Raw genomic sequence first — 11385 nt, 5'->3', positions numbered from 1 at the left:
ATAATAATCAGAAATAATTGCCTGATAATCCATCTCAGTGATCCAAAGTCACTAACATTTGTTTTTTTAGAAGAAAAATTTTATTGGAATATGGTTGCTTTACAATGTTGGGTTAGTTTCTACTGTACAACAAAGTGAATCAGCGATATGTATACATATGTCCCCTCTTTTTTGGATTTCCTTCCCATTCAGGTCACCACAGAGCACTGAGCAGAGTTCCCTGTGCTATACAGTAGGTTCTCATTAGTGATCTATTTTATACATTTTTCCAGGCATTAAACCATTCTTTCTATTTTTTGGTTGCAAATGTGGTGGATTTACTTATTTTCCTCTGATGCAAAACCAAAGATTCGACCACGGCACAGAGACCGATGTGTTAAAAGGTCACGAAGAAGTGTGAGACCCGCAGCATGTGATGTACAAGCTGGAGGGCCACTGACACTACACTGATGCCGAGGAACACACCTAAAATAACACTTCAGAACACAGTGGCACCAATGTGACAGCTGCCAGGTACGCCTTCAAGCACCTCCCTTAGGATGGACTTACAGTCTCTACACTTTGGTATGGGCAAGATTACAATTCTTTGGAAGAATACAAAGTTTACACTTTTCAAAGCTCATAGAAGAATTTTAAGGCCAAGACACAGTGGGGTTCATTTCTCTTAATTCCCAGGGACAAAGCTGGTACATTGCTCAAAACCACATTAAGCTTCTTCATTCAAATCCCACCCCAAACTTGTGACTTCCTACATTGAAGTTCCTCCCATCAATTCAAGTAGATCAGGTCAATTTGACCCCTGGGCAAAGTGTCTGAGTATGACCCAGTCCAATCAGCCTGGCCAAACTTACTTTAGCAGATAAAAAAACTTCTATAAGTCACTTTGTATATATCAGTGATGATAAAGTGTATTTATCACTTTGTATTTATCAGTCAAACGGGTATTGTTAACTACCAGTCATCCAATTGATGTTTGGTGAAATTTCAATCTTTCTCTAACCTTCTGGGGGATAGAATCTCCAAATTCAACACCATGGTTCATGTAAGTGTGGAGCTGGAAGCCTGTAATCCAGGGCAAAATTATTCTGCAACAGTTTGGACAAAACTGTGTTGAAATTTATCTAATGGTCAGTAAGCCGGCCCTCAAAGACTAACACAGCCAAGTTACAAACGGTTCAGAAAAATCTGTATCAACATTACTGCCAAAACTAGAACAATCCCACTTATAGGAGACCTTCAAATTCCCACTCTTCTTTCCTGTGTTCAATATCAATATAGTATCAAGAGTCAGTTTCAACCCTTCAGCCAACTTATTCTATAAAGAAGTTTCTGTCCCGAGAAATTTTTCATTTTAGAGTGTAAGTAAGCCCATAGGTAGGCTTTCCAGGTGGCTCAGTGGTAAAGAATGGCGCCTGCCAATGCAGGAGATGCAGGAGATGAGGTTCAACCCCTGGGCCGGGAAGATCCCCTGGTGAAGGAAACCCACTCCAGTATTCTTAACAAATATTTTAAACATAATTTTATTTATTTATTTATCTGGGCTGTCTTGGTCCTCACTGCTATGTGGGTTTTTTCTCTAGTCGTGGGGTGTGTGGGTTTCTCACTGTGGTGGTTTCTCTTGTTGCAGAGTATGAGCTCTAGCGTGCTTGGATTTCAGTAGCTGCAGCACGTGGGCTCAATACCTGTGGCTCCTGGGTTCTAGAGCACAGTTGCTCCTCAACATGTGGGATCTTCCCAGATCAGGGATTGAATCCATGTCTCCTGCATTGGCAGGTGGATTCTTTAGCACTGAGCCACTAGGGAAGCCCCACTCCAGAATTCTTCCTGGGAGAATCCCACAGACAAAGGAGCATGGTGGGCTATAGTACATGAGATGGCAAAGAGTCTGACGCGACTGAGCATACGCACATACACAAGCCCATAGTTGCTGATCTTATATTTGGTTTCTAGCTTTCCTGATGCTTTTCCTGCATCAGTGTGAGCATGACCAGAAGGAGAAAAGTCCCCTCCATTACAAAACTTGTCTCTCATATATATTCAACTATACCAAACCCGTATCCTCTGATGAAGACATGCATCCTTGGCAGCTTTTCCTGGGTCACAGTAAATCAGTGTGTTATACATACTTCCAACCAGAGGGCCTGTCTCCATTCTGCAGGGGCATCCTCAATGTTAAACCATTCTTGCATTCTTGAAATAGTCCAATATAGTCATATTGCATTCACTAGACATTACTGAATTTGTTTTGCTAATAGTTGATTTAATTTTTTTTTTTACAATTTTATACAACATTATGTTGTATTCCCTGTAATTTTCTTATCTTATAATGTTCTCGACAGGTTTTGGTATCAATATAACACTGGCCTCAGAAAACAAGATGGAAAATGTTATTTAAAGGATAATTCTTAATTTTTATACATGGAGGGATCTTCAAATGCTCTTTTTTAGCATTTATTTCTAATACAATTCCACTTCTGCCAGACAGGAAACTTTATGTAATTTCAGTCCTTTGATATGGGTTGAGATTTTTTATTAAAACCCAACATCTGGTAATTTTTTATAAAGATTTCAAGTATACTTCAAAAAACTAAATTTGCAGTGTTAGAGGAAATATCCTTTGCATATCAGTTAGGTCAAATTTGTTAATTTCAAGTTCAAATCTATATTTTTCTTCTCCTTAATGAGAAAGGTATGTTAAAATTTCACACTATAGCTGTAGACTTATCTATTTCTCCCAGCAATTAGGTTAATTTTTGCCTCATACATTTTAAGGCTAAGTTACTAAATGTATGCAAAATTTTTAAGTACATAGTGCTGTAGAACACAAATCTGGTATATGAAAACTGAAAACCAGGTCTAGAAAGGCTGTGTTCATCAGTTCACTCAATCATGTCTGACTCTTTGTGACCCCGTGGACTGCAGCACACCAAGCTTCCCTGTCTGTCATCAACTCCCAGACCTTAATCAAACTCATGTCCATCGAGTCAGTGATGCCATCCAACCATCTCATCCTCTGTCGTACCCTTCTCCTCCTGCCTTCAATCTTTCCCAGCCTTAGGGTCTTTTCCAATGAGTCAGTTCTTCACATCAGGTGTCCAAAGTTTTGGAGTTTCAGTTTCAGCATCAGTCCTTCCAATGAATATTCAGGGTTGATTTCCTTTAGGATGGACTGGTTGGATCTCCTTGTAGTCCAAGGGATTCTCAAGAGTCATCTCCAACACCACAGTTCAAAAGCATCAAGTGTTCAGCGCTCAGCTTTCTTTATAGTCCTCTCACATCCATACATAACTACTGGAAAAACTATAGCTTTGACTAGACAGAGCTTTGTTGGCAAAGTAATGTCTCTGCTTTTTAATATGCTGTCTAGGTTGGTCATAGCTTTTCTTCCAAGGAGCAAGCATCTTTTAATTTCATGGCTGCAATCACCATCTGCACTGATTTTGGAGCCCAAGAAAATAAAGTCTGTCACTGTTTCCATTGTTTCCCATCTATTTGCCATGAAGTGATGGGACCGGATGCCATGATCCTAGTTTTCTGAATGTTGAGTTTTAAGCCAACTTTTTCACTCTCCTCTTTCACTTTCATCAAGAGGCTCTTCAATGTTCTTACAAGCCATTAAAATACGAAGCCAAAAGGCAAGTGAAAATGCATAGACTTCGCTCTCAAAATAGGATATATTTCTCTTAATCTCACTTTCTGACTCAGTGTCTCCTTTATGGGTTTCTTTTCATGAATTATGATGATATAGTTTGATGAAATCATCCAGTGGTTTGATCCAGAAACCCTCTCCTTGTTTTGAGCTATCTTGAGTTGGCTTGAAGAAAGGTATGAAATCCCCAAACAAATGAATTATCAGTTGTAATTTGTTTAATTAAAAACTAAATATATACCAGAAGGGATTAATGGATATCTGATGGGGTGCTGTAAAACCAAACAATACAAGAGTGTACTCTTTCTAAAAAGTTTGGAAATCTTTGCGTTATCTCAGTTCAGTTCAGTTCAGTTGCTCAGTCGTGTCCGACTCTGCGACCCCATGAATCACAGCACGCCAGGCCTCCGTCCCTCACCAACTCCCAGAGTTCACTCAGACTCACGTCCATCGAGTCAGTGATGCCATCCAGCCATCTCATCCTCTGTCATCCCCTTTTCCTCCTGCCCCCAATCCCTCCCAGCATCAGAGTCTTTTCCAATGAGTCAACTCTTTGCATGAGGTGGCCAAAGTACTGGAGCTTCAGCTTTAGCATCATTCCCTCCAAAGAACACCCAGGACTGATCTCCTTCAGAATGGACTGGTTGGATGGATCTCCTTGCAGTCCAAGGGACTCTCAGGAGTCTTCTCCTACACCACAGTTCAAAAGCATCAATTCTTTGGTGCTCAGCTTTCTTCACAGCCCAACTCTCACATCCATATATGACTACTGGAAAAACCATAGCCTTGACTAGACGGACTTTTGTTGGCAAAGTAATGTCTCTGCTTTTCAATATGCTATCTAGGTTGGTTGTAACTTTTCTTCCAAGGAGTAAGCGTCTTTTAATTTCATGGCTGCAGTCACCATCTGCAGTGCATTATCTCAAGTATATCTAAAAACACTAGTTTCCTTACATATGTCTCAAGGTCGTCTGAAGCTGTAACATATCAAAAAAAAAAAAAAAAAACGAACTGAGGGGAAAAGTCATGATTCCAGGATAAGTAACATAAACAGTTGTTCGATTTATGCTCTTTGCTTTTCATCAAGTGGAGTCCTCTGCCAGTTGTAAAGCTATTGTCTCTCGAGTTCCAGCTTACTTTCTGTATTTGGTCTTGTAACAGTGGGGCTGGGACTCCATACACATTTTTATTTTCCCAGCTGGCTCCCTCTTGATGCCAGTAAGGAGCCCTAGAGGAAGCCAGGTGGGAGGGAAGAAGGAAAAGGATCTACTCCTTCTGGGGGCTTCCGGTGGGCTTCCTGTTTGCTTCCAGTTCTGATCTGCATCAGAAGCCTGGCTTCTCCACTGCAGCTGTGTTTTGTTTGGATGCAACAGTTTGCAGCTGTCCTAACATTTCAAGAACCTGCCTCATGGTCCCCTTCAGGCACACCAATACTAGGCACCAGGTATCTGGCCTCAGAGCCCAGACGTCTGCTCTGTGGGCCCCTTTTCTAAGCATCTAAGTTTTAAACATTCCAAAATCATCCCTTCACTGGAGCCCTAGGGGAATTGCTGCTTCCTGCACTTGCTGATTCAGTCTAGGAAGTGCGAAACCTTATTCTTCTATTTTTGCCTTGTTGGTTACTTTGATGGGTAGAATAATGATCCTCCAAAGATATTCACATCCTAGTCCCCAACACCTGTGAATATGTTACCTTACACAACAAAAGGAACTTTGTAGTTAACTTAAGGACCTTGAGATGGGAAGATTATCCTGGACTATCATCTGTAATGTAAGCACAAGGGTTGATCCGAGAAAGAGGCAGGGAGGTCAGAGTCAGAGAAGGAGTCGTGAGAAAGGAAGCAGAGGTTGGAGTGATGTGAGGCCAGTGAGACAAGAAATGCAGGTGATCTCTCAAAGCTGGAAAAGACAAAGAAACACATTGTCCCCTGGAGCCTCCAGAAGAAACAGTTCTGCTGACACCGTGATTTTAGTCCAGTGAAACTGATTTTGGACTTCTGACCTCCAAAACTATAAGGTAATAAATCTGTTGTCCTAAGCCACTCAATTTGTGGTGATTTGTTACAGTTGCAATAGGAAGCTACTATAGTTACCTAGTTAATAATGCTTTATATTAACTTGTCTGTTAAAATAACTGCTGTGATTTGTACCCCCTTGACTGGACTGATTCAAGTAGAATCTGTACATCTAGTTCTATATTGTTAAAGGGCTTAGAACTGCTCGATTAGTTTTTTAATAGGAATTCTCAGGTCTCAATTTTCCAAGTTTAACATTAGTTTGTGATGATATACCTAGCATTGAATTTTTGAAAAATGGTTTTCTTTTCCTATTGGTAAAATTTGACCTTCTTATCAAGGTGAACTTTATATCATAGACTCTAATATTAAAATACATGAACTAAATTAGAAATTATAACAAAGGACACACAAATATAAATTTGTAAGGTTGTCATGACAATCAGGAAACGAAAGTCTAAGGTCTGTGGTGCTCAGTATGGTTACCATCTGGGAAGCAGGGTGGAACACCTAGCCTGGCTGGGACCCAGAGTCTGGTTGATGATGAGATGAGCAAATGTTATTTATCTGAACCCAAAGGCATAATCCAGTGACTAGGAAGTCCAAGAAGACTGGGAGATAGAATTAGTGCAAATTCTAGGTAAGAATGAAGGAATGAAGGTATGTATAGTGATTCTGGTAACTGAGCTGAATCCAACATCCAGAAAATACTCAGCGGATTAGAAGCAAGGTTGCCATCATGGTTATTAGTAGACAAATAGAGTTCATAGTCCAGAAGGGTATATAAAGGCAGTAATAAGCAAGTGGATCCCAAAAGGTCTCTGGAGAAGGAATTTAGATACATGAATATATGTAGTGTTCACTCTGATTTCTGTACCATCTGCCCCTCGTGAAAGGATATACAAGGGCTTCAAGTCAATTTAGGGGGTTCAAAATGTGTGTGTGTGTGTGTGTGTACACATATAAAATGATTTACATGTATAAATATATAAAATATATATACATATACATGTATATATGTATAAAGAGATTTACTTTAAGGAATCAGTTAACTGATTATGGAGACTGGCAAGTCCAAAATCTGCAGGATAGGTCAGCAACTTGGAGATGCAGGAAGAGCTGATACTGCAGTTCAAGTCGAAAGGCCATCCATCTGCTAGCAGAATTCCTTCCTACTTGAGGGAGATTAGTATTTGTTCTATTAAGACCTTCAACTGGTTGGATAAGACCCACCCACTTTATGGAGAGCTGTCTGCTTTACACAAAGTCCACCAATTTAGATGTAAATCTCATCAAAAAACATCTTCACAGAAACATCCAGACTAATGTCTGCCAAATATCTGGGCATCGTGGCCCAGTCAAGCTGACATATGAAATTAACAGTCACAACCTTCTTGCCTAACTACCGAGGTAGAGGATATTACATTTTAAGATCAGAGGATATTAACATAATTTTTCTTTCTTCCCATACTCTGAAGATAACAGAACAACTTGAGAATTAAATCATATAGTACTGTCTTCAAACACAAGCTCTCAGCTTAAACTCAATTTTACTTTGTTTCAAGGCTTAAAAAATTATAATTATAGTAGAATATCACATATTTATAAAGGAATAATCTGGGAAACTTTTATATACTGTAATTGCAAAAACAAAAATCTTCCCCCTGGGGTGGCAGTGTTGAGAAGCCAAAGCTTCTATAAAGCACATGCATATTTTTTGTCTCAAGGAGAGGCAAATGTATGAAACATAAGACCACTGGTTACAATAGAGAGACAGAGAAGGAAGTGAGAATTCATAGCTGAAGCAAATGATATCCACCTGATTGCTTTCCATGTCATCAGCAAACATCTGAGTATCACTTAGTGTTTGGTGCCACACACACCTCCATAGCCCCTGAAGGTATTTTAGTCCTGGAGCACAGGACAATAATGTAAAATATAATTACATGTAATTGACTTATCTTCAGTACAACACTGAATCCACAAGAAAGAGAGAACAGATACTGATTAGATTGAAATGGAAAACTGAGTGTACATTTCTACTCTAGTGCGAATCACCCAGAAAAAACACCTGAAAAGAATGAATTAAAAAGACACATAAAATAACCACAACCAGAGAGTTTAAAACTTTGAGAAATTCATGAATGATAAAAAGCAGATGGGATCATATTAACTGAGGAAACCCTAATCCAGAACACAAATAGAAGGTAGCTTTGGGGTCAGGAGAGCTCCTGGCAGAATTCCAAACTCAGAGTCAAGGGATCAAGGAGCAGAAGTAACTGAGGAAAGAAGCAAGTGAACAATAGAGAGAGATGGGTCCCTCATCCTTTCTCCTCTTGTGAGGAGCAGAAGCATCAGCAGAGTTTATCACGTGCTTACAGCTGGACTGGTCAACGGGAGCACAGGATCTGAGCCACTGTCCCCAGAGAGATCTGAGATGTGTGTTAGATGTCCAAGGGCGATGTCATATAGGCTACTGCAAATCTGACTGTGGAACTCAGGAAAGGCAGGGGCTGAAGAGACAATTTGAAGTCACCATATCCATCTGTGTTCACGCTCAGTCGTGTCGGATTCTTTGTGACCCCATGGACGGTAGCCCACTGAGCTCCTCTGTCCATGGGATTTCCCAGGCATGGATACTGGAGTCAGTTGTCATTTCCTCCTCCAGGGGATCTTCCTGACCCAAGGATCAAACCTGCATCTCCTGTGTCTCCTGCATTGCAGGCGGATTTTTACCCACTTAAAGCCATGAGACTAGATGAGATCACCTAGGGAAAGAATATGTACAAAGAAGAGGGACCAAGACTGAGCCCCAGGACACCTCAAAGTATGGAGATATGTGTGACTCTGAAACAACCAGTTAGTTATTTAACAATGTGAAAATATGAATGGCATGGGTCACTGATGGTTATGCAGAAGGGGGCTCGCCTGTATAGAACAGAACTAGAACATAATCTAATTCCCTAGCAAATCCAGGGCAGCCTGACTGGGAGCTATTTGAGGAGAAGAGACAGCCTGCTCATCTTTGTATATCTGAGCTTCCACACAATAGACACTTGATAAATGTTTAATGAATAAATCTGTAAATTTATAAATAAACTTTGCATTGTTTGGGGAGAATTCAGACCAAATTTCTAACCGTTGTTAACCATTTTTCTCCACCCACCTTGATGGTTGCTCTCCATTTTGGTCCCTTTGAAATCAATGTCTAGAAACATACCTTTTAGATTTAAAGGCCTTTAAATAATGAAAGCCCTCTTCATTTTTACCTATCTCAATATTAAATTAGCATTTTGTCACTTTATTTCTAATTTTCCAGCTGCACTAATTTCACTTTTCCATCAAGATCTTTTTGAGAAAATTATGGGATAAGAAAATATTCCATCTATGGTCTCCTCCAAGGATGATGATGGAAGGTGATTATCTGAGAAGAGTTGTGACTACACTATTTAGTTACTTTCTCCCAAAAGAAGGCCTGGCCTCTTGGATGACCTCTGAGCTTGATTTCATTAAAGGAACCAGTAGGTTTCCTTATACTATTTTAATGAAACTGTAACAATACTCACATCCTTCCAGAATTCTAATGTCTATTTAGATTTCAATGGAAGAGTACTTGATTGTTTATTGATGTTAGTTATTGCTGATGGTGGGCTTCTCTGGTGGTTCAGACTGAAAAGAATCTGCCTGCAATGCAGGAGACCCAGATTCAATCCCAGGGTTGGGAAGATCCTCTGGAGAAGGGAGTGGCTACCCAATCCAGTACTCTTGCCTGGAGAATCCCATGGACAGAGGAACCTGGCGAGATACAGTCCACGGGGTCGCAAAGAGTCGGACACAACTGAGCAACTAACACAGACAGACAGATGCACACACATTGCTGATGGTAGCAGCCACCATCGCAAAGAGAGGGGATAAAACAGACCAGAAATATATGCAAAAGAAAAAATGTACTGTGGAATATTTCCATGCCAAAAATACAGCTATACCTCAATTTTTTAGACATTCAGAGATTTCCATTTTACAAATTTATAACAATTCAACCCAATCCTCGTTCTTAGACAATAAATTTTCTCCAATCATAAACATCTGTTGCAGACAGTTTCAAACTCAGTTTGATTATTTTCTTGGCAAGGAGATTAGTAGTTTAAAGGACATGTGTCTGAAAGGGGTTTTGATAGATATTGCCAAATGACTCTTCAGAAGGGTTATTCCAGCTTAAATTCCCATGACCAGTGACCTCCTTTTCCACACTATTGCTAACTTAGGGCATTATGATTTTTTGAAATATTTGTCAATTATATGGGTGAAAAGGTAGCTAACTGTTCTATTTTTACATTTTTTTGCTTACATTTTTCAGACTTTTATTAAGGTGCTATTTACCAAGCTGTTAAAGATGCAAGAAGGAAAACAGAATAAAGTGCCTTTTCTTTGTTCCAGGATGCCTTGTACAGCAGCTGGTTTTGCCCAACAGGCTTCCAAGGTTCTACTAAGTGCCCTGAGCAGTAAAGTGCTTACATAGCGAAGTGCCGACTTGGCTGAGAAACCGGAGACTGTGTCCCAAGTGTTCATCTTGCATCAAAATCATGGCCTTTCACAAGATTGCAGAATGGTGTCTTAAGGATGAAGAAATATCTCTCTTTTAAACAGACTTTATCTAATGATGAAAGGTTTTTGCTGTTGGGAATGAGTTGGATTGAAAAAACAACCCTGTAGAAAGCAGGATGTGAAAAGCAGTTCCAACAGCAAGAAGCTCTTTGCTTTGGGGGACAAAGGTCAATCAAGAGCCTAATCTTCACGTGTCCCCTCTCAGGATTTCATAGGAAATTGTATAACTCTGAGATTGATGAAAAGGTCGTCTTTTGCAGCACCTGCGGTCTGGGTTTGTGGTTCATTCTTGCCGTTTGTGTTACTGACATGAGAGGTGCAGGCTGTGGTTTCCCTGCCTCGGTCAGTAGCACAGTGGGATGAAGGCTTTGGGGTTTTAGAGGACTACAAGTTAGAGTCGATCATGGCTCCAAAAGCAGAAAATGGCATTCTATCATACAGTCAATGAAGTTCTTGGGTCTTCTCTAAAGGAACAGAGATTATTATATTGCCTAGGGCAAGAGCTTTCCTGGTGGCTCAGAGGTTAAAGCCTCTGCCTGCAACGTGGGAGACCTGGGTTCGATCCTGGGTCAGGAAGATCCCCTGGAGAAGGAAATGGCAACCCACTCCAGTATTCTTGCCTGGATAATCCCATGGACGGAGGAGCCTGGTGAGCTATAGTCCACAGGGTCGCAAAGAGTCGGACACTACTGAGTGACTTAACTTTTCCACTTTCATCTTTTTCTTTAAAAGGGGAGAAAAATCCACTTCCAATTCAGGTAGGATATTAAGGACTGCATAAAAGTGAATACAAGGCAATGGAGTGAAGACAAAATGCTGATGAAATACAGAAACCAAACCTATTGAAGTGTGGGAGAGGTATGGCATAATATTCAAGCTGCAACAAAAGCACTTCGCTTATAGCAAAAATGCACTTAGCCACCAGTGCTCAGTGGAGTCTACCTCAGGATGGCTTCTCCCCAGCCCAGTGCGTGGCCTAAGTGAGTGCCCTCATGTCTGACCACTATCAGCCCAGCAGGAACAGCCCCTTCAGGAGACAGGACAGGACTTCCTTTTAGAGCCTGGGGACCTCAGAATGTACCTCAGATAGGCTCCTCACAGCAGGGTAACAGCCTG

At 40.6% G+C, this 11385-nt stretch overlaps 1 pseudogene; it reads right to left on the bottom strand.

The window, feature by feature from the left end:
* Positions 1–716: 716 nt before the first annotated feature.
* On the bottom strand, positions 717–2124 carry LOC138985947 (voltage-dependent anion-selective channel protein 3-like; annotated as a pseudogene).
* Positions 2125–11385: the final 9261 nt, after the last annotated feature.

This window comes from Bos mutus, chromosome 27 (assembly GCF_027580195.1).
Source record: "Bos mutus isolate GX-2022 chromosome 27, NWIPB_WYAK_1.1, whole genome shotgun sequence".
NCBI lineage: Eukaryota > Metazoa > Chordata > Mammalia > Artiodactyla > Bovidae > Bos > Bos mutus.
The sequence above is the reverse complement of the archived record's forward strand: the minus strand, read 5'-3'. Positions and strand labels throughout refer to the sequence as shown.